The sequence below is a fragment of the Megascapheus bottae genome, chromosome 20 (genome assembly GCF_031878675.1).
Source record: "Megascapheus bottae isolate mThoBot1 chromosome 20, mThoBot2.hap1, whole genome shotgun sequence".
Lineage (NCBI taxonomy): Eukaryota > Metazoa > Chordata > Mammalia > Rodentia > Geomyidae > Megascapheus > Megascapheus bottae.
The window spans coordinates 25,497,831-25,524,422 of NC_143528.1; positions in this window are offsets into that span (position 1 = coordinate 25,497,831).

Genomic DNA, 26,592 nt, shown 5'->3' on the forward strand with positions numbered 1-26,592 from the left:
AATTTTCTGATGGTAGAAAATTTGCACACTATAGAAGGAGCAGGAGGATTCACAGAATTCATGTCATGTGTATCAATTAATGCCCTCACATGGGTTTTGGGAAAACTTTGCTGCTCAGTCTTTTGGTTTCTTCATTTATTAAATGATAGTAATATTTTCATTAATTGATGAGACAAATAAGTAACTTAAGGAATTAACATTTTTCCAGTATTCTCTGATGCAAGCTCACATTAGGTGAATTGCAATGCTTATGTAATTTCATTAGGAGAATTACAACGCAAAATGGGATACAATGGCGTGAAATTATTCATTTGGTATTTATCAGACACATATATTTGTATTTTTTAAGTAACAGATTTCATGCAGAAATGTTGGAGATAAGGAGAAGAATTGCAACCAAATATTAAAATCAGAGTGAAGATTGGTATCAGTAAAACCCATCTACAATTAAAAGCAGATTTACTTTTTGAAATTTCCCTTTTATTTGTTGAGATGTTACCTCTTTTCGTTTATACCAGCAAGTATCCAGCTTTAGCACAGGCCAATTATGGAGACATACATTTGTAAAACCAAAAGTCCATTACTACTGCAGAAGCCCACAAGGATAAGAGGACAAGGATATACCCAGTTTGGAAGAATGTCCACGTTGTGAACTTTTGTCTCAGTTCTCTTAATTTGTTTCAGTTCTCTTAATTTAAGATGCTTAACTCTTGTAGACATTGTGAAAAATAATGAAACCATGAGAGGTCTTGTTTTCTGATGTCATTGATTGCAATACTCTTTTGAGAAGTGTATCAGATGACGCTGAGAAAACTTTAACCCTCTGTGCCACAAGACTGAAGTAGGCAGTAAGGTTTTAAGATTTATGCTTTGCTGTCTAAGGGATGTCCATAATGAAAGATGCATAATGAAAACAAATTGTTCTATTTAGTTCAATTCCTTAGAGTAAGAAGTTTTTGGATCCTGTTTCTAAGGGAAAGGACAATTTCAGGCAATTTGTGAAAGGAATTAGATTTACTATGATGAATCCAAGTTCTTGTTATCTGATTAATGATTAATGCAATAGGATCCAATCTTTTTCCTTTCTAGTCTCATTTTATATATGAAAGAAACCAGAGCTTTAATATTTGATTTTGGTTTTGAATGACATTCTCAAAGAATGAAAAATATATGGGAGAAGATGGAATATCTATGATAGTAGCTATTCCAAATTTGTTTAGATATTTTCACTTATCTAATTATTTAAACTTTGATATTTAATGAAAGCTTGACTTGGACAGGTACAGTGCTATTTTCAGGCTATATATTTAAAATGTTTCATCTAGAATTTTTTCCCATAGGAATCGGGTAGATTTGTCTATTGTGTTCTAAATCCCAGAGTAATGCTTAAAGATATAATATTTTCTACCAATGTCCAGTTTTGAATATATTGTTTCATAAAGTTTTAATTTTTCTATATTAGGTTCTCTAGTGCACTCAAAATGAATCTGAGCTTGAAGGTGATGGAGAATATTATTGAAGACATCTAATCCATAGCCACAAGGAATAGAATTAATTTAAAACTCAAATGCTTTGGGGATAGATGTAAATAATTTATAACATACATGCCAACTAATCAAGATTAGGTTATGAGAGATGGTCACAAAACGGTCTTCTTGCTATATCCCTCCCCAGATAGCTTGAACCTCTTTGGTTTTCTGTGTGTACTTTTATGTGTTGTTTTTAATCAATGTACGTTGTATATTATATATAAACAGGGTAAATTTATTTGTGTACATAAATTTTTACATGTGTGAATATCTCACTCAACCGTTATGATTTTTTATTAAGTATTTCTCTCATATACTTTCTCAGGATTGGTATACACATATTCCAAATTTTTATTTTGTGTTTTACAAAATTGAATTGGTGTTTGTGGTGATCATACAATGCAAAGTGAAAAAGAGTAAGGGGAAGAAGTATCTTATTTTCTTACTTTCAGCATTATTGGGGGTTTTCTGCTGGACCTTGCCCTTACTAAGAATATGATCTACCACATAAGATATACCACATCATTTTATGCTTTCTTTATTTTCTTTTTCAGGTATAATCTTGTGTTTTGTTTAGGACCAGCTTTAGACTGTGGTCCTCTCCTTAAAGTTTCCTACAAGTCTGGAGTTATACACTGGCAGAACCACATCTGGCTTATTTGTTGAAATAGGTCTGCATAACTTTATGCCTGGGCTGGTTTCAGATCACAGTCCTCTCCATCCCCTCTACATAAGAAGCTGGAATTATAAGTGTGAGCTACGCCAACTAGCTGAGAAATTATCTTCCTAACACCATAGAATCTTTGTTGCCTCTTCTAATCATCCCATCCTTAGTTGTCAGTCTTTTGGAAGCATAAATTTGCACAAACCCCTTCTCTATCATCACTCATTCATCTGCTATCATACACCCTTTAAAAGTCAAGGCAAAGACTCAAAGAAACATAGGCTCAATGGTTTCTGTCCTTTGTCATAATCAGTATAAACCTTGGACTCTCCTAGCAGAGGTTTACAATAGGGCAAATATAGATACATAAGGCTATACAGGATAAGGCTAAATGAAAGGACCTCCAAAATATGGAAACAAGAGCCTTATAGTGTGTGATTGTTGTTCTTAATGTGCTATGTTATTTCTCATCTCTTTTGTTGTCCCTTGGTGTTGGGGACTGACTGTGGGGTCAATGACCTTGTACCTGACCTTGGACCTACACAACTGTATACACAAGGAAGTAACTCTTATCATGATGACTTTAAGCAATGTCAATCAGTTCTTATCATGATGACTTTAAGCAATGTCAATCAGTTCTTATCATGATGACTTTAAGCAATGTTAATCCTTTCTCATTTATCCTATATGTGATTTGTTTACTATTTTGTATGAATGTAGCCTCTGGCAACTCCCTAGTTTTAAGAAGAGTATTTAAGGTCGGAACTTAAAATAAACGGGAGAGTCTTAGGCGGCAGTCTGGAGCTCAGTCTTCTTGGACTGCTGACTTGGGCTGTAGTCCTCCCGAACTCCATCTGTTTGTCTCTCTTCTATTTTTTCCTAGTCCTTGCCCCTATTTCAGGAATCCCAATCCGCGAACCCTGGTTTGCTGCCGGCTGGCCCCGGTACCTTGGTTATCTCATATTGTTACAGTATCTTACCTTGTTATCTGGTATATTGTATAAACATTTATTTGTTTATTTGAAATAGGATAGGGGAGGGGGAAAACAAGATGAGGGAAGGGGTAGGAAGAGGAAAATAGGGACAAAAGCATGAGAAAGGGTAACAATGTTTGTAAAGTAATGCACCTTCTATCTGGTGAATATAATGTAACCCTTCTATTAATTACAATAAAATATTTTTTAAAAAGTCAAGGCAATGTAGAACTCCATTGAGTGAGACAAGTCAACACCAAAGGAACAAAAGGCATATGGTATCCTTAATATGTGGCTATTAGATCCAAACAGTACAAGAGCAATGACTCAATATTGGCGTACCCAATGCTATTGACATGGTACTAGAAATATAAATATAACTCCATAGACATAAAAAATTATGACTCTATAGATATACTGTTTTATTACATAGATTAATATGTATATATGACATACAAACCCTCAGCCTAATTTTAATTATGTTCTAAAATCTAAGTGCCAGTGATTATATATAGAAATTCCCTTCTTGAATACTTGTTTATTAAACGCATCATTTGAAATAGATGTAAAAATCAATGTTAATAAATTCTTTAATAAAAAAATTAAGCAACAAAAAAACAAAAACAAGAAAAAAAAGTCGAGGCAAATTATGAGGAAATGATTGAACTACATTAAAGTTAGGAAGATCATGGATTTTGCTTCTGTGGAATACTTTATTTGCATAATCTTTATTTCTTAAAAACTATGATATTAAATTTGCATCTTTCTCCCAGAAAAATTTTATAGTACCTAATAAAATCATGGATTCATCACCTTGACAATAAAATTAAATTTTAAAAAAATCAAGGACTTTCTGGTAATAAATAAATATTTACCAAACAGGTATCTTTCATTCTTTTTCAGTGTAAATTTACAAGATGTTGAACAGAACAATGTTTCCCTGAATTATGTATTCCAGCTGTGTCCTGGAAGTGCACTCATTTTTGCCAGTCTATTTCTCTGTCAAAGTGTGAATAAGGAGACTTCAAGGAAGTCTACTTACCTTGTGTGGTAATCCACAGGGTGTGTGTGTGGGGGGGGAATGCTAAAGAAATCAACATGATTAGACTTATTGAACTTGCTTAAATTATTTAAAGTTATTTAGTTTTTTTGCCCAAAGCTGTAAAAATGATGCCTCTTCATAGTCTACATGGTACTCCCTGACCTTTGTGATGATGAAGATTTCCTGTTTAAACATCTTGATTACCAATCACTGGAGCCCCAAAGTAAAACTTACTAGTTAACTGAACATAATGGTATGGCTTGCTAATGTCATAGATAATAATGAGAAAATTTTAGGGGACAGGTCATCTTAAATTTCACAATCTAGCATTAATGCCAGACTGAGATGGGATAAATCTTTTCTGTTTAAATAATTTAGTGACTGACAATTTTGATTTTTTAATTGCAAATTTTGGAATATGAGTGGAATGGTAAATAGGAGGTATGTCCTATAGACATACAGAATAGATTTGTGTGTATTTTGGACACATAATTTCTTCAAAGAACTTATATTTGACATAAAAATTAGTAATGAAATTATATTTAGTAAAAGTTATTATCAACACTTGTTGGAAGTTTAGTTGTTGACCAGACTGTAAGACTGTCTCAACACATAGACACTAGCAAAAAGAAAATGTTCCTGTAATGGAATATGTGTGATTATTTTGCTATGATATTATGATAGCAATATAAATACAAATAAAACTCAAGTTTTGCTACACCAATATTTCACAAGTCTTGCACAAATAGTAACACGTGGGTTACACTAAGTTTGGGAAAAAAATTTGGCAAATGGCTGTGGTACAGCTATGTTTGCATTTTACCCTAAGTGCTTCTATTCCTATCAGGAAAGGATTGTAAAAGGACAAAAGGTAAAACAATAAAGAGAACCATATAATGAACGTGGCTTTTGTTATGTAAAAATACACATTTTCTTCTGTTTAAAATTGCTAATTGTGCCTAAAGATAATAAAATAAATAACATAATTTGCTTCTGTTTCCTCTTTGCTTGAATTCTCAATGTTTTATTAAGACCCATTCACATTTTCCATTCAGATAGTCCTTCTATTCCAAATTGAATCCCTTGATTATTTGTAAAAAGAAAAAAGAAGTGCTAGACAAAACACAATCTCTCCAGGAAATTCCTAGACTCTAACCATTCAGGGTCACAGGGAGCAACAGCTGGTTGTTTCAGAAAGTGACCTGGGTTCATCTCCTCTCCAAACAAACCTTCAGATGTTATCTTTACTAACTCAGAAGGTGATCTTGCTAACCCATGTTGATCAATGTAGTAGCATGCCTTATAATTTTCTTTACTTTCCATGAATGGCACTCTCAGTGAACAGATACACCCTGTGGAAAAGCCTGTTAAATTCCACACTCTACAAGAAAGCTGTAATAAAATTAAAAATGGAACCATCAACCTAAGTTTTCAGAGATAAGTCACTTTGTAAATTCTTAATGAAACCTACACATTTATTCAATCAACCACTCACATTTTCCTCTGGGAGTAGCAATCCTGCAAACCAAAGTTGCAGACAACTTTCAGTGTTCCTTCTTTAGATGATGTGTTATATTAAAATCACAGGATAATTAGGGTACTGGTGAAATTTCCTAATGATGCAGTTTTTAAAGGACACATTGCAATTTAAGTGTTTAAAAATCCACACAGCATGAAAGAGAGACTTCAGAATGTTTGATCCTCTTCCTCATGAAATTCAGTGAATGTCACTCCAGGGGCATTTATTGGGATAAAGAAAAAGCTTGAAGTCACTTTGAGGAGTGTGCTAAGAAAACAACAAGTTAACAAGTTAACTTCTTTCTACACAACAGAGCAACTTCACAAAGGTGCTTGCTGTTCTACGTATCGTTTTTCTTGCAATGCCTAGACATAAAGATCCCAATAGGGCCCCAGCTATAAAAGAACATTTGCCCAACTTAATGAGATTGACAGCTTCTGACAGATAAGGAGCTACAATTCCACAGATCACAGTCACACTTCATCAAAGTTACATTCTAAATCAATCTTCAACTAGAAACTGAAGGTGAGAATCAGAAATAAATTATTTTAAGACATATCAGTAAACTTATTTTTGATATGAATTTTATATGTAGCTGATTTCTGTTTAAATTGTATTATCCATCATCCAGTGTAAATTGGCTTCATTTTTTTCCATATATTTTAATTGTAATTAATAGAAGGGTTATATTATATTCACCAGATAGAAGGTGCATTACTTCACATACATCGATACCCTTTCTCATGTCTTGGTCCCCATTTCTCCCCCCCACCCCACCCTTTATCTTGTTTTCCCCCCTTCCCTATCCAATTTCAAATGACCAAATACGTATATATCCAATGTATCAGATAACAAGGTGAAATACTGTAACAATATGAGATAACCAAGGGACAGCATAAGAGATGAGAGGTAACATAGTACATTAAGGACAACAATCACTCATTATATGGCTTTTGTTTCCATATCCTGGAGGTCCTTTCAATTAGAATCATACTATATGGCCTTAGGTATCGAGGTTTTGTTCTATTGTAAATCTCTGCTAGGAGAGTCCAAGGTGTCTACTGATTATGACAAATGAGGGAAACCATTGATCCTATGTTCCTTTGAGTCTGGCTTACTTCACTTTAAATGTTTTTTTCTAAGTCCTTCCATTCCCTTACAAATGGGCCGATGCCATTCTCTGACAGTACCACAGAATTCCATTGCGTATAAATACCACATCTTGTCAATTTTTTTAACCAGATGTTGTATTTAGACAATCCTCAATTAACCCAACAAGGTATATTATTATTTGGTTTCCGATAAACTTTGAATAGGCTATTCATGATAACTGTGTGTGTTATCAAACAAAATCAAAGGAATGAATTGTATGTATTTAGTTTGGCATAGTTTTATATACAAATGCATGAATGTAAATATGCTGATATAAATGATTATAATATTGTGTATATGCTGATATTATATATGTACATATATATAAAACACATGTACTTCACCACTTTAAGGAAGACTTGTGAGATGACATTACAGTCTCTAAAACTTAGGCAGTAGGACACAGAACCATTTGCCATCATCCAGTTGCCAGAGGATCCTGCATGCTTTACGTCTTGCCACTGTTCTCTAGTTCTTAACAAAGAACTAAAAAATTACCAGACTGCTCAACTCTTGGAAAAGTTGGTGATCCAAAATGACAGTCTTACATTTTTCGGTAACCATCTCTAAAGTAAATCATTGCCAGTGGTAAAATCTTCAGGCTGACTGATTTGAAAACTTAATAGTGTTTGGATTTAGCCTTTTGACTCAAGACTATAACTAAAATGAACTACATTTATTTTAGAAGTGAGTTCTGGTAAATACCATCTATAGTTGAAAAATAAATAAAATAAACCAAGCAGGCATCTTAATGTGCAGATAATGATTCAAACACATTTTAGACTGTATTCTTTGAATCAGCACCTTAATTTTTATTAAAGAATTTATTAACATTGATTTTTACATCATATTTCAAATGTATTTAACAAACAAGTATTCAAGAAGGCAATCTCTATGTACAATCACTGGCACTTAGATTTTAGAACATAATTAAAATTAGGCTGAGGGTTTGTATGTCATAGATACATATTAATCTATGTAATAAAACATTATGCCTATAGAGTCATAAATTTTTATGTCTATGTAGTTGTGTTTATATTTCCAATACCATGTCCATAGCATTGGGTACAGAAATACTGAGTTCTCGCTCTTGTACTGTTTGGATCTAATAGCCACATATTAAGGATACCATGTGCCTTTTGTTGCTTTGTTTATGACTTTTCTCAGTCAACATGATTCACTCTAGATTCATCCATTTCCCCGTGAATGTCATTACTTTATCTTGTCTGTTGTAGAATTCCATTGTATGTATGTATGTATATATATATATATATCACATTTTTTTGTATCAATTCATCTGCAGTAGTGTCGGGGTTTTTAGTCCTCAGTCCCTCTGGACCTACAGGAGGGATAAAGAGAACACAGCCCCACCAGGACGAGCTGAGAAAGGAGAGGGCTGACTGACCACCCGCACCCAGCTCTCCCTTGCTGGAGGACAATCAGATGCCATCAGGGAGATTCATCAAGGCAGGAACTCATTTATTAAGGAAGTTTATTGAGGATGCAGGAGCCTATCAGTCCAAAGGTGGGCACGGCAGATGGAGGTACTCTCACTATAGGTAGGGATGGGGAATCATGTACTGTCCTAGAGGGAAGAAGGGTTCAGGGCCTATCCCAGAGGTAGCCTTACTTTACATCACAAACCACAGCCACGCCTTCCAATTGGTCCACAGGCACCATCTCAGCCAGCTGTGGTCCCAAAACCAGGAAATGAGCACTGGGGCCACAAGTTAGGCCTCCTTTTCTACAGCATAGGTTTCCATTTCCCTGACGTGATGTGCTCCACACAGTAGGGCATCTGGATTGTTTTCATCACCTGGCTATTGTGACTAATGCAGAGATGAACATAGCTGAGCAGATGTCCTTATCATATCTTGTGTTATGATGTTCAGGATAGATGCCCAGGAGTGGAATGGTGGGATTGTAGGGAAGGTCTATTTTCAGTTCTTTAAATAACCTCCACACTGCTTTCCAGAGTGGCTGACTTTGCTTACAATCCCACCAACAGTGCAGTAGGCTTCCTTTTTCTCCACAAGCCCGTCAACATCTGTCATTGTCTGAGTTCAAAATCTTGGCCTCTCTAATTGGGATAAGGTGGTATCTTAGGGTTGTTTTTATTTGCATTTCCTTTATGACCATGGATGATGAACATTCTGTTATATGCTTTTCTGCCATTTTAATCTCTTCTTTTGATAAGTCTCTCTTTAGTTCCCTTGCCCATTTAATGATTGGTTTGTTGGATTTGGGGGGGATTAATTTCTTAAATTCCCTGTAGATACTGGATATTAAGCATTTGTCTGATGTATTATTTTAAGTAACATGTTTCTTTTCTCTTTTGGTTGTTTGTCCTTTTCCTTGTTTCAAATAACACAGCCTGCCTCACTTGTGTTCTCTGCCTGGTTAGTTAGCAATGCTGACCTTAGGCAATCATTTTATTCTGCTTCAATAATTCACATTAAGCTCTTTGAAATGGTCTTGTGACAAAAAAAAAGATTTACACATTTTCTACCTTTGCTTAGTATAAAAGAGATAATTTCCTTATCATTTGCATTACCCGTTTACCCTTGTAAGGGGAAAACACAGATCAAAACATAAGAATTTCTTTTTATTTTTCCAAACTCCTTAACCTAAATTATCTTTCAAGGCAATAGGTTTTCAGTCCTATTACTGGCATAACAATTTGTTACTATCAGTCTTGAGGGATAATGAAAATTATTTATTGCTTCTCATAATAGGTGGGGTTTGGTGACTGATTTTAGATGAATTTAGATTTTACATGAATTTCAGATTCACTTCAGAGACTCTCCATTGAGACTGGGAAGGCTAGAATTGGTGCAATGCCCCAGAATTGTGGAAGGATTTTGAATTACATTGTCTACACTGCAGTCTAGAGAAACTGGCAATAATATTGCCTTTAGTTGTTGTGGAATGTTTGAAGTATTATTGAAGCCTTTGAAATGTCATTTTATAGTTTTATCTACTTTTGGAGACTTTTTATGGAGAAAGTTGCATACAATTTTCTTGGAGTTACTAAGGTTTAAACTCAGAATACGTGATTGCTAAGGAAGTGCTTTACTCCTTGAAGCATGCCCCTGAGCCATTTATTTTAGCTTATTTTTAGGTAGGATTTTCTAACAAGGTAGAAGCCAGCCTGAGAACTATAGTAGATTACAGACAAGCCAATGATTTCCAAGAAAGATCTTAACTAAGAATGTAAAGGACCTTTTTGATGAAAACTTTAAAACCCTGAAAAAGGAAAGTAAAGCAGAACTGAGGAAACAGAAAAACCTCCCATGCTCCTGGATTGGAAGAATTAACTTGGTGAAAATGGCAATCTTGCCAGGGCTATCTACAAATTCAATGCAATGCCCATCAATATCCCAATGGCATTCTTTAAAGAAATAGAAGAGGCAATCCAAAATTTCCTATGGAATAATAAAAGACCCCGTATAGCAAAAACACTTCTTAGCAGAAAGAACAGCGCAGGAAGAATTTCAGTACCAAACTTTAGACTCTATTACAGAGCTATAATTATCAAAACAGCTTGGTACTGGCACAAGAACAGGCCTGAACACCAATGGAATAGAACTGAGGACCCAGATATTAAACCACAGACCTATTGCCACCTAATCTTTGACAAGGGAGCCAAAAAAAAAAACAAACCAGAATGGAAGAAAGACAGCCTCTTCAACAAGTGGTGCTGGCACAACTGGTTAAGCACATGCAGAAAAGTAAAGTTGGATCCTTCTTTGTCACCCTGCACTAGAATTAACTCCAAATGGATCAAAGACCTGAGGTAAAAGCTGACACACTAAAAACCTTAAAAGAAGGAATAGGAGATACACTAGGCCTCCTTGGCACAGGTCGAAACTTTCTTAATAAGGACCAAGAATCACAACAAATCAGAGAAAGGCTGGATAAGTGGGACTGCATTAAACTGCAGAGCTTTTGTATGGCAAAGGACATAGCCAGTAAATTAATTAGGTAGCCTACAGAATGGGAGAAAGTCTTCACTAATCATACAACAGACAAAGGCCTCATATCTAAAGTATATCAACAGCTCAAAACATTGAATCACTGCAAAACTAATCTCCAAAGTAACAACCATCCCATTAAAAGATAGGCCAAAGACTTAAAGAGAGTCTTCTCTGAAGAAGAGACAAAAATGGCCTATAGACTCATGAAGAAATGCCGGTCATCTCTGGCCATAAAAGAAATGCAAATCAAAACAACTCTAAGATTCCACCTCATTCCAGTTAGAATGGCCAGGATCAGGAAAACTAATAACAGATACTGGAGGTGATGTGGCCAGGAGGGATCACTACTACACTGTTGGTGGGAGTGCAAACTTGTTCAACCACTATGGAAAGCAGTATGGCAGTTCCTGAAAAGACTAAACATAGAGCTCCCCTATGACCCAGCAATTCTACTACTTGGCATTTACCCAATTTTCCAGAGAAAAGGACATACTAAATCCACTAGCACAACTATGTTCATTGCAGCACTATTTACCATAGCAAAGATATGGAACCAACCCAGATGTCCCTCAGTTGAGTGGATCAACAAGATGTGGTATTTGTACACAATGGAAATTCTATGCTGCTGTTAGAAAGAATGACATTGCCCCATTTATTAGGAAATGGAAAGACTTAGAAAAAATCTTATTAAGTGAAGTAAGCCACACTCAAAGGAACTTAGGCCCAATGGTTTCCCTCATTTATCATAATCAGTAGAAACCTTGGGCTCTCACAACAGAGATTTTCAATAGAGCAAAACCTAGATACATAAGGCCATACAGTATGACGCTAAATGAAAGGACCTTAATGATATAGAAACAAAAGCCATATAATGAGTGATTGTTGTCCTTAATGTACTATGTTATCTCTTATCTCTTTTGCTGTCCCTTGGTTATCTTATATTGTTACAGTATCTCACTTTGTTATCTGATATATTGGATATATGTGTTGGTTATTGGATATATGTGTGTATTGGTTATTTGAAATTGGATAGGGAAGGGGAAAAAACAAGATGAGGGCTGGGGGTGGAGGGGGAGGGAAATGGGGACCAAGACATGAGAAAGGGTATCAATGTATGTGAATGTAATGTAACCCTTCTATTAATTACAATAAAAAAATATATAAAAAAAGAAAATAAAACAAATCTTACAAAATGTATTTATTCATGTCTTTATATGCTTTCATGTATATGCACATATATATGTATATATAAGTATCCTATATTCATAATTTTAAGTAATTTATACATGTGGTGATTATATTATTTGAAGAGGTCTAAAATAAAAAGGAAAGAGAAACATTTTGTTCCCCTTGTTTACAGAACTACAGGGTCTGCTTCTTACAAAAAGTCTAGCAGATATTGCTTACTAATATATTAATGTGAATCTTCATATTAGAGGTATACATTACCTATTTTTCTGTCAGCTTTTAAAATTATTTCCTAATACTACCTTTAACCTTTTATCCCTTTAGTAGCACCTTACCAAAAATGTTAGGAGAATGTTTTTTAATTTGTCTTTTATCTGTTTCTTATTCATAAACTTGTGTGTCATATGGAGAAAATAAGGAAAATTAATACAGTAGTTTTTAATTTTTGAATCATTGCTCTTGTTTTGGTATATGTGCCTTTCCAAAACTTTCTGTAGGTAATTAGCTACAAAGGCCATTGTATTAAGATATTGAATAATTAAGATTGGGTTATGAGGGACCTCTAATAATAGATGGGGCTAAAGAGTCTTCAAAGAGCTATAGATGCATATTATTAGAAATGTGCTTGCTTAGTATATAGTGGTGGCCTTGGTTGCAACACACATATATACAGAAAGAATGTGTGTGTGTGAGTATGTGTATGTGTGTGTCTATGAGTGTGAGAGAGAGAGAGAGAGAAAGAGAGAGAGAAGAAATACCAATACACCTTCTATCTCTTCCACCTTCAGACATGTGAGAATGGGCTTTCCTCCTGCCATAAGGAATCAATGACCTCAGTGCAGAGACAATGTCTTCATTACATACCAGATCTAGTGCCTTGATCTTGAAATTCCCAAATCTCCAGAACTATAAAGAAAACATTTCTATTATTTCCAGTCTAATATTCCATTACAAGACTATGAGCTTTGATATTTTTCCTTTGGCTAAAGGCCATCATGAAGAATTACATAATAGAAAAGAGTTGGTTTGTGATATGTCTCTATAAGCTTACAACATTCATCAATGTTTTTCAAAGCCTCTGTATCATCTTAGCAACATTTTAACACATTGTAAGGATGTTCTCAGAAATCCTGAAATGCTTTCTATAAATTACTCTCTGTTGATTTATTTATAATGTACAGTCAGGAACCAAAGCAGAATGAACATTTTCGTGAGTCAAGTCTCTAAGAAAATGGATGTGCACAGATGCTGTATCTATTGGACACCAATCTAGAGGTCAGAGTGCAGTCACATGACAGCAAAACAAATCACTCAGTCTGTGGTCAAAACATCATAATGCCTTTTCTTCCTGGGGAGATGTTTTCTAATGTCTTCTCACGTCAGGCTCACAAGGGTGGACTGAAAGTACAATACACCTATTCAATCATGAATTCACTGTTTCTAGAACTGACAACTTTGAGATGTGCCAAAAAGATCACAATGATTTATACTCAAATTTCTGAAAAAATAGAAAACCTGTCTATAATAAATCATATGCCATTTGTCTATTTTCTAGGTTGTTTTCCTTTTTTAATTATTTAAACTAGTAACTTCCAGAGACAGCTACTGTTAGTCTTTAATAAATCAATTTTTAGGTCATACGTTTCAAAAGAAAAGAAAATACATTTATTTCTTTAGAGGCAAATAAAAAGTATGATTTATCACCACTGAAATACCTCTAAAGATAATTTTCTCGAAGCAGCAAACACACTGCAGGGAACTAAATAAATCACCTATGAGCAGTCCTGAATTTTCTTCTTCTCTCTGAGGTCTCACACAAGTCTACTACATTTCCGGTACTTGTCTGTTATACAACTAACTTTGACACGTAATAAAACTTCCTCTGATAGGAAATGACTGTACAGTGCAATCACTGTGCAGCAGGTTATTTTTATCTGATATCTTGCAAAATCATTATGCGAATCCAGGATTTTTAATTTATATTTATATATCACAACAATACCATGAAAGCATTTTCATATGAATTTCATATTTTCTTCAAGTTCATGCAAGAAAATAGCAGATTTGAGTATTTTAAAATAAAGAATGGTGACATAAACCTTTCAAAGGTCTGAAAGGTTTTTCTAGACATGACCTGTGGTACAGGAAGGATATTATATGCAAAGCAATACTTACCATCAAGTAAAATTTCAAATATTCCTGTTAACCATTGACATTTTAATATCTGTTAAAATTTCTTCCCACATCATTATCTATTTCTGAGAAATAATCAGCTGTGGAGACTGTTTTAGTCATAATTTCTACCCTCTTCTTTAACAAAAGGTTTGACATTCTATTTATTCTTCTTTCATCAGTAGGAAATCCCCAATTTCTTTTGTATGAAACAGCTACAAAATATGTAGTTTGATTGCCATTGGAACATCATTGGTTCAGTTTTTATTACTCAAAACGAGGCCCTAAAATTTCTCTAAATCCAGCGACAGTGTTCTAGGAAGGGAAGGCCAATATCTTCCTGGAAATTTTTCAGAATAAGATTAGCTATAATGGTTTTAGTATGATGAAAAAGATGATTCATGTACCAAATTTGGTTTAGTGCTTATATCATTATATCAGTTTTACTTAGGTTACAAAATCTCTTAAAAACAATAAAAAATGGAATTCTGGAAAAATATTGTAACTACTGTTTTTTACTGATAATTTGGGTTTTAGCCTAAAATAACTTCTGATTCTGCTTTTAAAATATCTAGAATGTAGGGGTATATGTTTCTGGCATTGTTTGAGGATATTATATATATATATATATATATATATATATATATATTTTTTTTTTTTTGCTAGTTGTGGGGCTTGAACTCAGGGCCTGATCATTGTCCTTGGGCTTCACTCAAGGCTAACACTCTGCCACTTGAGCCACAGCACCACTTCCAGCTTTTTCTATATATGTGGTATAGAGGAATAGAACACTGATCTTTGTGCATGCTAGGCAAGCGCTCTTACCACTAGGCCAAACTCCCGGCCCGATATTATATTTTTTGCCAGTGCCAGGGCTTGAACTCAGGGTCTGGACAGTATCCTTGAGCTTTGTCAAGGCTAGCACTCTATCACTTGAGCCACAGTACCAATTCTGATTTTTCTGTGTATGTGATACCAAGGAATTGAACCCAAGGTTTCATGCATGCTAAGCAAGAACTACCACTAGGCCATATTCCTGAAAGGTTTTGTTTTTTGTTGTTTATTTATGTAGTGCAGCTTCCTTTAGAAGCTAATCAGGAATATGGATCAAAAGCTCCTCTTGGATTCCAGAGAATGAAATGAGAATTTGATGCAATAAGCAGGTGGATTTCATAGGATCAATAATGAGATGCTGGAGACTGAAAAGAAAAGCACTGTTTATATATAAGAATGACTTGTAAATGTTTTCTGAATAATTTTTGAGTAGTAAGATCCCATCACTTAAAAGTTGTTACACACTTGTCCTTTTATGCCGATCAAGGAGCTAACTTCTTGTATTTATAAAACGTTCTTTTAATGGCATTTCAATGACAGAAAAGTATTTCATCATCTTGTAACATCTTAATATATTTAATGTAATTACTAGAGGTGTATATTTAGATTTTTTCCCAGAAGTTTTATGGCTTTAAGTTTTTTTGCTTAGATAAGCATTTTTGTGATTTCTTATGTCATAGACTTTTTATTGGTAGAATCTCTGCAGAAGTGTATACTGATAAATTTCTAAGAAAATTATACCTTTCAATGTATGTGATGATCTCAATATCATTGCAATGTGTTATCAGTGAAGTTAAAGTTATGTTTTAATTCTTAAAGGCCAAATATCTCATTTGAGAAGATACATATTCATATAATTTTGCCATTATTATTGAGGTTTTCAACTTGTGATAATCTTTGTATATTATCAGTGTTATTTGTATGTTATATATGTTTGAAACACTTAAGTATATTTGTATGTCTTAGGGGATCAATATAATTTTAAGCAAAGTCTTCTAAATTTAGTATATTCCCTTCTTTACAATATTCAGATAAGTGAAGCTAATAGTTTCTGTGGCCTTCAGCTTCTTCAGTGTTGTTGTAGTTTAATATTAAAACATAATACATAGGGAAATTGCATTATTTTGACAAATATAGAAAGGACCAGACTCAGAAGTTAAAACCAGGAAGTAAAGTTTCCTTCTCACCATACTTCCTACTTAATGTCAGGTTACAAAGTTAGGAAACATAAAAGGGCTAGCTAAATCTGCCCTGTCTTTTGAAACGATCAAAAGCTGTGAACTCTCCAGAAAATGGATTGAAAAAGAAAGGTGAAAACAAATCCTGTGCTTTGTGTAGAACCAGATATATCTCCATATTTTTTCAAATACTAGACAGCATATGCCTCACCACGTCAGAGCCATTATCTGATGGCTGGTCCGGCTACCTAGCAGATGTGACCATGTACATTCTCCTAGGTCAGAAAGTGTCTGCCACTTGGTATCTTTAACTCTTATTTCCCACAAGGAAACAGGGCATGTTATTCCTTCTCTCTACTTTACCCCAGTTAAAGTAAAATGAATTCTTGCTAAAACTTCCAGCTTGTGCGATTCCTTTCTGTGAGACAACCTGAAACGTTTTTCATGAGTGGATCTGCCTGAAAACTGGGAAGCTGAAGGAACCCCTCATTCATCCACTGATGGCAGAGCATACTGTGCCTGGTCATCCTTGATGAAGAACGATCCATCTAAGACTAAGCTTTAGAGATGGGAAGGAAAAGCTTTATGCCTTCAGTGTTCAGTAAGAATATGGAAGAATCATCTCCACCTCAAGTTTCAGCTAGAGGGACATAGATAGCTGGGTTAAGAATATGCTGAAAGCAATCACTCCAGGCTATTTGTCTTTGCAGATATGAGTGTGTGTGTGTGTGTGTGTGTGTTATGTGCGTACACATGCAAAGAAGACAGAGTCCTTTATAAAAGGAATCACAGTTCAGAACATAATAAAGGAGAAATTCCAAGTACACTACAAGGTGAGTCAAGCAAGCAGGTGAGTTCACACTCAGATCGATTCAATAAACATGCTTCTTTTAATTTGTAGCAATCTTTTCTACCTCTTAAGGGCTCCTTTGTCCACTCTGAAGGCCTTTTCTGCTTTATTTCAGTGACAAGTTTTTGAAACTGGGGCCATGTCCTTCAAGGCTTCCAGCATTCTTGTTTTATAATTTTATTTTGAGAGGTATTAAAATAGTGAAACAGTAAGCCATACAAAAAGAACTGCCCTCCCTACCCCCACCACAATTTCTTTTCTAAGTTATCTTGGTTTAGTAACTGTTAGTGGTCCTTAATGTTATGGTTCTCATTCTTTCCTTACTCATATTTCTTTGTCAGGTTGCTTTGATCCAGGAAGTCCTAGCTGCTAAAGGACTAGGGCTATAGCTAAGGGAAAATACCTCTGATATTTTCTATATTCTTCATTTATACTCTCACATTTCCATTTTGCAGTCTGTTTTTACAGAGGTGAATAAGAACACATCCAGACAGTTCTGTCACTAAGTAGCGTTCCTTTGCAATAATTCATCCATTCATACAAAAACAAAAACAAAAACAAAACCCAGAAAACGTTCTGCTGAATTAATTGTATCTCTACATGTCTGACTGATTTTACCAAATGTAAGTGAAATGATGATTCAGAAATTTTGGTCTGAGAGTATATGGATAGTATAAAAAAATAAAATGAAAATTACCCTCCTTAAAATTGCATTCTGAGGGGACTGGGAGTTTGGCCTAGTGGTAGAATGCTTGCCTAGCATGCGCAAAGACTTGGGTTCGATTCCTCAGTACCACATATACATAGAAAAAAACTGAAAGTGGTGCTGTGGCTCAAGTGGTTCCACTCTTTCTCAAGAGTTCCAGCCTTGAGAAAGCCCAAGAGCAGTGCACATGCCCTGAACTAATGCCCCAGGACTGGCAAAAAAATGCATTCTGAGAAAAAGTGGGATTTGGGTTAAATTAGAAATAAAAAATAGTAAGTTCATAGTATTTTTCCATTGAGAGTATAAAATTCAACAATATAATGAAGACAAAAATGTAAGAAAAGAAATACATTTTGCACATGTGAGGACAGGGAGAATCACATTTCATTGATTTCTGTAAACATGATGAAGCTATATAGCTTTTTGCTCCTGACCCCACTAACATCATATACTGATCCTCTAACCCTTTAATATGACTGTAATTTGAATTGAGGCTTTGTAAGGAAGTAACTAAGGTTAAATATTGCTATAAAGATACTGCCTTGATCTCACAAATACCAACAATCTCTTTCTTTCCAAATTGGCCTCTACCAAGAAAGGCTACATGACGACCCAGTGCAAAGTCTGCCAGTCAGGAAAAGCTGTCAACATAAAACAGATTGTCTGAGACTTGATTTTGAACTTATAGCATCCACAGCTATGAGAAGATAGTTTTTTTTTTATTGTTTGTCTCAACAAGTCTATTGTATTTTGTGAAGGCAGACTGATCAGATTAATACAGTAGTGAATAGTGCTTAAGCCAATAAGTGCACAAAGTTTACAGAAAGAGAAGTAGTCAATTGCCAAGTCTTTTTGAAGAACAAAGCAGGAGTGCTTGGCTCACCAGATTTCAGGCTTATAAAACTCAGAATTTGTTTATGTGCTCTGAAGACAGGATCTCAGAGCTCAGTGATAATCTGTTAGAAAGTGAAAGGCTATACAGAAGTGTTCCAAAAACTATGTCCCTGGTCACGAAACATAAATCTTTAACTGGAGTGAAAATAACAAAAGTTTGGGACAGCCACAATTTGATCTAGCACTCTTTTTGAAACACTTTAGATTTTAGGATAGTAAGTCAGAAAAATGTTTTCATCACAAGAGTTTATCTTCTCACGATATTTCTGTCTAGATTCTCTTTTATTGAATTAAATCATCTTCTATTGACTCAGTTCATAAATTCTCTTGTATAATTTTGCTCCCTTCAGAAGTTTTTAGCCAAGGATTACATATTCCATACCCTTTTTCTCACAATATAAATTACCTCCTTTAGAATCCTCATATTTGCTGTTTGTTTTTCTTTATTAACTCTTTACAGTTCCTAAGAATTCTTAAGCATGAAAATAAAAACAATATCACTTCAAAGAAAATTCTGTTCAGGTGAACTTTCTTGCTTGGCAATTTTATTTGACCGCTAAAATTATTTTTAATTTTTTTCTTTTACTCTGAAATTTAAAAGTATTTCATGCTCATCTAGTTTATTCTAACACTTAGCTGCATTTGACTGCTTTCCAATTGGTCTTCTATCTCCTGTCTGTTTCTGACTATTTTCTACAGATAGTCTCTTTCATATTATTTTTAGTTTAGTGAACTTTTCTTACTTTATGATGCCTTAAATTCCCTAAGCTTTTCTCCCCTGATTTTCTAGTTTTATGTGTCTTTATATTGAGAAAAATCCACATGTGCTATTAAAGCTTCAATAATTCCAGATATTGTATAAAATATTTATATAAGACTTAATACCAGGCAGCTTACCAAGGTCGTAGTTTTAGTTTCCATCCAGTTCTCCTGGCCTATTTTATTCTCAACATTCAACCATTACATCCTTTCAGATTATTTTGAAACAGCTTAATGGTGTAAGACATATTTATACCTCTTTCTTTCTTTTTATTTCTGTGTGTGTGTGTGTGTGTGTGTGTGTGTGTGTGTGTGTCCAATTCCACTCCTTTAACTCCTAGAATTTCATTCTATTACTGAATCTTGTGTTTTAAACAAATGAAAGTTTGGTCCAAAATGGATAGTTAATAAACAGTAATTCCAAGGGGGCTAGCATATATCTTCCTCCATCCCTTACTTCATTCCTTCATTCTTTCTCCTTTCCTTTCCTTTCCTTTCCTTTCCTTTCCTTTCCTTTCCTTTCCTTTCCGTTCTCCTTCCCTCTTTCTTCCTTTTCCCTTTACCCCCTCCCGTTTTATCCCTTCCTTTTTCTTTTCCTACTCTCTCTCTCCTTCCTCTACCCATCCCCAACCCTCTTCTCCTCCTTTCCCCTCTTTACCCCTCCTCTTCCTTCCCCTTTCTTCTCCACATCTTCTTCCCTCTGTTATTTTTATTCTTTTTGCTATGCTATGGATTGAATCCAGAGCCTTTTAAATGCTAAACAAGAACTCTACCACTAAAACTACACCCCATCCTTGAATTATGTAAGAGAAAAATTGCACGTGTCATTCAACAGTTACATAATAAATGAAATCATGATATTAAAGCCCCATTAAGTATTGTGCTACTTAAATGAAATAATTTTGTGTATGACGCACTACTATTATGTATGACATCTGTTATGATAGTAGAGACAGTTTGTCATGTTCAACACAAACTATTTTCAGTTGTCCTAACATTTACTGGCAACTGAACACCAGTTACATCTAGTACAATCTTTAGGCTGTGCACTACTGTGGGCTGATTTTCCTTGGATCCTCTCTGCTTCTTATTATGAGCTAATGTTAATCCAAACTTGGGCCTCAGATTCTTCTTTCTATATTTATTTCCAAGCCCCGTGCATTTCCCCTTTGTTGCTCTAGACTCCAACGCCAATCATCACTCTGTGACTTAGGAAAGCACAAAAATCACTTAAGTTGCCAAACTATATTCATATTGTCATGTCTTAGCTAAAATACTCCTAGAAAATTTATAAACAGTTTAAGTGAGTTTTAAGACTGTGTAGAATGACAGACACACATCTTCTTGAGTTTATAAGAGAACAGTGGTATCTAAATCTGAAGACTGTTTCATGGGGCATCTCTTTATGGTTTGCAAATTAAATTCAGAGTGGTTTATCTAAACATGTAGAAATCCTCTGGTGGTATCCACTTGGTATAATTTAATGCAGATTTAAATTTTAAATGGCAATAAAGACATCATTGAATTTTAGAAGCAATAATTTAGTGAATGTTTTAAAGACTGAACAAAATATCATGTGAAAATAAACAAGAGTTTTTTGCAAATTTTGCAGGATTATGTTGAAACATAGTTCATATCTTCTGATAACATTGTCATGTTACCATATTTTCTATAAAATCTTTCCTAAAGAATGGAGTGGATTTTGCTACTGATTGCATTCTAGCCAGTTGCTAGGGCTATAAATCTTTCAGTTCTACAAGCGCAGATAGAGAGAATTAAGTTGCTGTGAGAAGAATGCCTATACAAGGAATTTGACAGAGGTAATGGGTATCTTTTGCAAACAGTTTGGCATAAAGGGAAGTGTTTTCTTGTTTCATTTCCTCTTCATTGGAGTTGAATGACAATAGTGGCATCAAAATGGATAGCTTTGAGTTTCTACTTTTTAATTCATCATTTTTCTTTCAATTTTGAGTAGAGAACTTTCAAACTAAAATCCCTGTTTGGACACTTTTGTGCAGAATGAGATGTTTGCACTATATATGCATGCTCTGCTTTCTTTCAGCTTTGACTGAAATATGAAATAGCATCCTATTCCTTAAAACAACCAGAAATATTTCATTCTAATACCCAACAAAGTGTAGGAAAATGATTAAGTGAAAGTATTACTAAAAGGGAAAATGTCTACTTTATAAAATAAATAAATGATGAACAATTTACTAACATATACCTGTATGTATGCACAAAATATTGATGCCTATCTATATGTAATTTATTTTATTTCTATACATATTATCTAGAATAGGTAGCCATTGCATTTTAGTGAGGGAGAAAGAATAATTTTAATGGTTCAAATTGTGCCTTTGTCTTATTTCATTTTTTCTTTTCATCTTCTTGTCCTGAACGCTTGCAGCAAACTACCACACTTTTCAGAATTATCCAGGTTATCCAAAATAATGTTAAATATTGTCACTTAAAAATCTTAACCAATATGCTATAATTAGTAAGTGTCAATTCCCAGTGTTAAGAGAGGTGGTCTGTAATTATATCAAAGTGTGTTTAAATATCTAGTCACCACTACATGTTACTTTATTATCTTTTATATATAATTTTAATTTTAAAAATCAAGGAAAATTAGTGAATAAAACTGTAAAATAAACCTTGACAAATACATAGGCAAGTACCACCACTGAAGATCTAAACAAGAAGATTATGCTTTTTTAATGTACTTTTCTGCTTATTATTATAATAAAAACACACAATAATGTGAGATGTTTCATACCTTACAATAATATATAATCTCTAATATTTCTTAAATGTTTAAATACCTTGAGTTTCTTTTTTAAAAGGTGATGCTCTCATATACCTATTTGTTTAAAGCAGGAAATCACAATTTCTGCATTTCTTAGTTGTACTTCATTAACCTTACTTACATCTTCTTTATTTCAGATAACAATGGTTATCTGACATTGGTTATCAGTGACAACAATGGTTATTTTTATTTCCATTAGGTCTGGCATATTTTCCACATTATATAAGCATGATGTGTAACTATAGAGTACAATTTATATCACCAGTACTTATAGTAGGAAAGATAGAATCCTCAAGGACATAGCTCACTTCTAATGAAATTTTCAACATGCACAAGACCAAAGGCTGGAATAAGATTATGCATTTTATACTTGCTTAGATGTTTGCCAGCTAAATAGAGTTTGGAATTGGGTAGGAGATAGCGCCAATCCTGTCTTAAATAATGAAACACTCAATTTGAAAACAGGAGATTTGGCTGAGGTTCTTTCCTGTCACTAATTCACCATATGGTAACTCTAATTTGGATTCTCTCTAAAGAACCTGAAGGACAGTGAAGGTTTATGATAATTCAATGAATAGTGAGTCTCTGTTATCATCAAACACCCAAAGTAAGTTATAAGGATGTATGAAAGCTGAGTTGTTAAGGTCAAAATAATGTTTCTAGTTTTAAAAAAGAATGGACATTTACCCTGAATTGCTTAAGGTGAAAATATTGGGGATGATTTCTTTAAAGACTACACTTAAACTGAAGTATTTGATTATTTCCACCACTGTAATCCTTTGTTTGTTCACACACGCTCAAGGATGTTCAGCTATTAGTATGCAGTCAGTGCTGCTAGCCAACCTGAAGTGGGTAATAGTATTTCTGAAATTTAGGAAATCATACAATTGCAAAAGAATTTTTTTCACCATGGCCCTTTCTTCAGTAAGTTTCTGATTATTCTGCGATGATCTTAGGAAATAATGCCTCTTCTCAAAGATGACCACCTCTTAATCTGTGGTCTGTGATGATGGTTACTTTATCTTGTGCATCTATTATGATGGGATGCAAAGAGGAAAGTAAGAGGGAGCCGAGATTCCAAAAATCTGTTTCTAGGGCATACCTCTAGCTTCCTTTTAATAGGTCACATTCCCTAAATGTTCTTCTCACCCTGCTACACCACTCACTCTCAACCAAATCCTTCATACATTACTTTTGGGACATGCTTTCAAACCACAGCAGATGCTTATATTGAAAAGATCATTTGTAGAATGTCCATTTTAGAAGAAGGACATTAAAGAGATACTCTAAGGAGAAAGGACAGATGTCTATAGTGGTATGTTGTCCTCAAATTTAAGAGATATTTAATACAACATTCTATTCTTTGCCTTTAAAAAGATGAAAAATGACACATGAGAACAATTGTAAATGTTAGGTCAAAACAAAGGCAAAGAAGTAAGGATTATAGTTAAAACGTTTTAAAGCATAGAACACATAGAATAAAGTCCCACAGTATTATGTAAAATTTCCAGTGGAAAACATTATTAAGAATATATTATGATGTGCAAAAACAAGAATAAACAAATAATATGACTTCATCAGGCAAAAAGGCTTTGAACAACAAAGGACACATTCAATAGAAGTACAAGTCAACCAACGTGAGAATTGAATAGAAATATTTGAAAAAGTTCTCTGATAAGGGGTTGATAACCAAAGCAGGCAAGGAACCCTTGCAATTCAAGAACAAAAATTAAACAGCGCAATGTAAAATAAGTAAAACACTTAAATGGACATTTCCCAATAAGAATGAAAAAAATAGAAAATAAGTCTCTAGGACAATGTTCAACCTCATTAAGCATCAATGAAATACAAATAAAAACCATAATCAGATAATACTTTTCATCTGTTAGAAAGATTTAATTTTTTTAATTAACTGTTGGCCAGGATGTGGAAAAAATGATTCCCCATGTACTGTTTGTGAAATGTTAAGTCACCATGAAAAGCAGTATAAAGCCATCACAACTTTGAAATACATCCACTGGTTAATCTCATATTGTTACTGTATCTGACTTTGCTTCCTGGTATATTGTATATATGTTTATTTGTATTTTTGAAATAGGAAAGGGAAGGGAGGAAAACAAGATGATTGGGAGGGGGTAGGAGGAAGGGAAATGGGTACAAAAGTATGAGAAGGGGTGTCAATGTGTGAGAAGTAATACACCTGCTATCTGGCAAATGTAACTGTAACCCCTCTATACATTACAATAAAAAATTAAATTAATTTTTTAAAAAGAAAGAAATCCACTGCAGGATGTGGTGATCCATATCTGGGTATAGATCTTAAAGAATTTAAATCAGACCACCAAAGAGATTCCTACATTTCCACATTCACTATTGCATTATTCACAACAATTAAGATATGGAAGTAGTGTAAATGACTAGACAGAAAATGTGATGTATTTACAATATAATTTTATTCAGTCTTTTTTTTTTGGTCTGAGGCCAGCCCCAGGCAAAAGCATGAGATCCCATCTGAAAAAATAGCTAAAGCAGAAAAGAGCTAGGTGCAGTACTCAAAGTCTAGAGCACCTGTTAAGGAAGTATGAAGTGAAAAGCAAACAAGAAATGGATGTCTTTATGTAGGACAGACCAGCTGCCCAGACCAAAGTATTATAACTTTTTCCTATTTAAGTTTTAATCTTTGTCAAAAGATCTCAACTCTCCATTCCATCCCAAAGTAGCAAGTCCAATATACACATTTCTTTTGTTTGTCTTGTTTTGTTTTGGGCCAATCCTGGGGCCTGAACTCAGGGCCTGGCACTGTCCTCGGACACTTTTTGCTCAAGGCTAGTACTCTGCCACTAGAGCCACAGCACCACTTTTTCTGTGTATGTATTTCCAGGGAATCGAACTCAGGGCTTTAAGAATGCTAGGTGAGCACATGCTACCACTTGGTCATGCTCCCAGCCCCAATGTAGACATTTCTACAAACAAGATTTCTCATACTTTCAAGTATTTTTAAGTAGCTGCAAACTTATAAGCCATTTGATGCTTATATTATACCATATTAACTAGAGATGGTCGATTCAAGTAGAAAAATCTGTCCATTTGACAAAAGAAAAATGAGAATTAAAATGGTAATACATACCATTCTGAGAGTTGACAGTGTATCCAGTTCTTTTGTGGAATTTATCACTTTACTAACAAGGTTAATTCTGAAACTTTCATTTTTCTTTTTAGAAATTTGATAACAAATTTCTTGTTATTCCATATATTTATCCCCCAAGTCTTTTTGTGCAGGGGCACAAGCGCGCGTGTATGTGTGTGCCGCGCAGGTGTTGTGGCTTGAACTCAGGGTCTGAATGCTATCTCATAGCTTCATTCTACTAAAGGCATTCTACCAGATGAGCTGTAGCTACACTTCCAGTCTTTTTCTGGTTGATTGGAGATGAATATCATGGACTTTCTTGCCCTAGCTGGCTTTGAATTGCAGTCCTCAGATCTCAGCCTCCTGAGTGGCTAGGATTACAGGCATGAACATCAGATGGCCAGACTTTCCAATGTCTTCTTTTTTCTTTTTTTTTTTTGTTGGTTGTGGGACTTGAACTCTGGGCCTGGGCATGGTCCCTGATCTCTTCAGCTCAAGACTTCACCCTACCCCTGGAGCCAATTCCAGTTTTCTAGTGGCTAATTGGAGATAAGAGTCTCAGACCTTTTAGTGCCTGGGCTGGCTTTGAACTGTGATCCTCAGATCTCAGCCTCCTGAGTAGCTAGAATTACAGGCCACAAGCACTTAGCTAGGAACTCTATAGATTAGAAATACTAGCTTGACTTCTTAAAATCAAGAGTGAATTTATGTGGAACTTATGTTAAGCTATATGTTTGTTTTTGCCAACATTTTATCCCTGTGACAATGACCTCAAAGAAATAGTTTAAAGGAGGAAGGATGGCGTTGCCTCAAGTTGTCAGCGATCTCCTATTATCTGGTGGCCTCATTGCCTTGGTTATATGATGAGCTAGAGCATCAGTGAAAGAGTATGATGGAGGGGCGTGGTATACTTTACAGGGGCTGAGAAGCAAGGACAGGAATCAAACATTTCAATTACATGCAGGTTCAGAGTAGATGGATATTACACAATGTGATTTTTTTTTCTCTTAATAATATGTAGTCTAGGAATCTGGCCCAGTGTTAGAGTGTTTGCCTAGCAAACATGAAGTCCTGGGTTCGATTCCACAGTACCACATAAACAGAATAAGCCAGAAGTGGTGCTGTGGCGCAAGTGTCAGAATGCTAGCTTTGAGCAAAAGAAACTCAGTGACACTGCCCAGGCTCCAATTCCAATCCCCAAGATTGGCAAGAGGAAAA